The 3,185-nt window shown below is 45.4% G+C and overlaps 1 non-coding gene across 1 annotated transcript; it reads left to right on the forward strand.

The window, feature by feature from the left end:
• Window positions 1-1,846: 1,846 nt before the first annotated feature.
• On the forward strand, window positions 1,847-1,986 carry LOC125610590. Its single transcript, XR_007340595.1, has one exon. It is a non-coding gene; the product is annotated as a U4 spliceosomal RNA (small nuclear RNA).
• The last annotated feature ends 1,199 nt before the right edge of the window (window positions 1,987-3,185 follow it).

Consider the following 3,185-nt stretch of genomic DNA (forward strand, 5'->3'; position numbering starts at 1 on the left):
CATGTGGGGGGCTCTTGAGAAAGATGGGGCCCAGCACAGAGGGAGGTATGGGGTATGCCTGACCAGTTGTCCTAAGGGTTCTTTGTCTCTCCCCATTCCCTACGTAAAAGGATAAGACATTTCACTGCACTTAAAATTAGGTCAGCTTAGGAGAGCCCCCAGATGCCCACCATACTCCCCGAGTACAATCATGGATCTATTCTCAACAGCCTCCCTTGGCTGCCAAAAAAACTTTCTCAGCTCATTGCTGTTGCTGCCGCAGCCAGACAGCACTTCCGAGCCATTCTCTATCATTGTTAAGCCTCATGCTTCAGCCAGCTGTGACTGTCTCTGAGGTCAGGCTTTATCCTCCCAGCCCCAGAGGCTGTAAGCAGAGCCACCTGACCCAGTGAACCCCTTACTTGTCCGGAATGTAGCGGGGAGAGCAGCCTTCCCGTCATGCTCTCCACAATTGCCTCCTCCTATAAGTTCACAAGGCACAAGATTCTACAACTCCCTCCCCTACGCTCCTTTCAATCCAATGCAGCATGTCAGCTTCCTTGATGTCCCTGACTCCTCAGCCATGCTCCCACCCCAGGGCCTTTGCATTTCTGGTTCAGGGCTGGTGTGCAGTCGAAGCAGGATTGAAGCCCAGGCACCAGGTCTAGAATCCATACACTTCACTGTGACACTATATTGCCTTTTCCCATCTAATGAGTACTTCACTTGGAACCTTGCCTTTACCTTTTTTTTGAAGAGATGCCCAGTGTTTCAGCTTATTTTCTAACCCCTATGTCACTCACTGAACAGAAGCTCAGGACATCAACAGGAGGACTTCCTGCTGTTCTCCAAAGCTCTTCAAGGCAGTTGTTTCCCAAGAAACTCATAGTGCCTTATCTTAAACCTTAGGGAACTTGACCTTTTCATAACTGGAAACCTTTTTCAAAGGCTGTTGATTTTTTTCCATCAATGCTTTAGAAGGCCCTGTAGGAGGGGTAGCCTACACTGATAGGGCTGGGTCTATCTTGGGTGATTATCACATCTACACTTGCACGGAGGCCCTGCTAGCTGCCACAGGGTAATTGATACCTTCCCTCCCCCGGGCACTTTGTATCTATTATCTCAGTTTATAAGTGGCTATCACTATCCCTTCTTTACAAATGAGGAACCTGTGTAATGACACTAAGGTGTGTATCTAGACCTGATTCCAAAGTCCACACATTTTTTTCATTAAGCTGCTCTACCTTCCAAAACATAGATTATATTTCCAACCCTCTCAACTCCTGATTTTTGGATCTGTAGTACAGTAAATGCATTAAAATGCAAAGACAAGTCAGGTGCCGTGGCATACAACTGTAATCCTAGTAACTAGGGAGGCTGAGGCAGGAGGATCTCAAGTTTAAAGACAGCCTGAGCAATTTAGCCTGAACTTAAGCAATTTAGCAAGACCCTGTCTCAAAATAAAAAATAAAAATGGTTGAAGATGTGGCTCTATGGTTAGGTGCTCCTGGGTTTAATCCCCAGTACCTTAAAAAAAAATTGCAATTGCAAAGACAAATGGCAGTATCTCAATGTCTTAGTAGTAATCAACCCATACTAGCCTCAGACCACTTCCCCATAGAAAACTTGAGTCTGCGATCCAATAAGGTCTGATTTTTTCAGAGTGTGCCACTGGGTTGGATTCTAGAGTATTTTAGGTGATGGGCAACATTTAAATTTTTGATATGTGTTGAAACCCAATCAGCACACCCAACCCATTGTATAAGATGTTCATGAGGATGAAGCTATGTCAACTAAAAAAGTCATTAAACTGATAAGGAACTAATATAAGTGGTTCATAGAGTGTTTGGCAAAAATCGAGACTGTGAGATTTGTGCAGCGGCAGGATCATAGCCAATAAGGTTTATCTGAGGCTCAGTTATTGCTAATTGAAAACTTTTCCCAACACCCTGCTACGACAACTTGCAATAGGTCAGCACTGTCGAGTTTTGATAGTCTCTACGAAGGCTGATTTAAAAAAAAAAAAAATCAAAGCTGTCAATGACATGCATGAGAAATGTATTAGGAAGGAACTATTTCCTTGTCCTTTTCACATCCCAAGCAGTGCACCACCTTTCTAGAGAGGGAGCGAGAGTGATTGTGACACAGCATTGAGTTCCCTTGCTAGAATTGTCCATTGCTTGCTTTTAGCATGAACTAAAAATAGGACCATGACTTCCATTTCTCTGACACATTAAATAAAAAAAAAATCAAGAATGTAAAATACAGAACGTCTTTTCCCCTTCGTGTAGACACCTGGTGGGATTTACCAAAAGACTACCTTAGGGCCGCAAGAGCTTATGGGAAGCAGTGATCCGCCCCAAGAGTAAACAGTCAATGGAATGACAATTTTCTAGGAAGTGCAGTCTGGCTGCCGCAGCAGCAATGAGCTCAGAAAGGTTTCTTGGCAGCCGGGAGGCCATTGAGAACCAGGGGCTGTGATGAAGAAAGCATTCATCCGGTTATCTCCGTGGGAGTGCCTTCCGTGAGGCATCAGGGAGTCCGCCTGCTCTGGGGATTTCCTTTGGCATTACAGAAAATGATGCAGGGAAGCCTCCGTTCTCCGGAATAGGAGGCCAGAGGCCACCTGTGTAATGACTGCGGGTCAGGATCTTCACTCGTCGTCATTTTCACTGAGGTTGGCTCAGAAACCGGGTGAAGTGATTCACTCGCTGCCCTGGCACAGTTGGGAGGGCAGCATGGAACTAGATTTCTAAAGCTGAGTCCAGGAGAAATACACTCCCTTCCTCAGTAAAGACCAAGGAGAGAGAGCACAGAGGACCATGGGAATCTCTCAAAATAAACAGTTGCTCCATGTGCCTCTATGTAAATGGCTTTATGTAAGTGCGGGTTGTGGCGATATTCACAATGGTAACAACCTGGAGGCAGCTCTCTTGTTCTCCAGGGAGAGAGACTGGCTCAGGACATGGTGGTATGTCTGGTATGTGGGATGAGGAAATGCAATGCAGCTATTTTCAAAAGATTTACAGCTCATCTAATGTGTGAATTGACAGTGAGCTGTCCAACGTATTTACGTGGAAAAGATAAGTCACAGAAAGATCTACAGAGCAAGGTCCCATCATTGTGTACAATATGAACCTACGTGTGTCAATGCGTAGAGAAAGGCCTTGGGCAAGAAGCAGGACCATTTGATGAACTCGGGTGGG

The sequence above is a fragment of the Marmota marmota genome, unplaced genomic scaffold, assembly GCF_001458135.2.
Source record: "Marmota marmota marmota unplaced genomic scaffold, marMar, whole genome shotgun sequence".
Classification (NCBI taxonomy): Eukaryota; Metazoa; Chordata; class Mammalia; order Rodentia; family Sciuridae; genus Marmota; species Marmota marmota.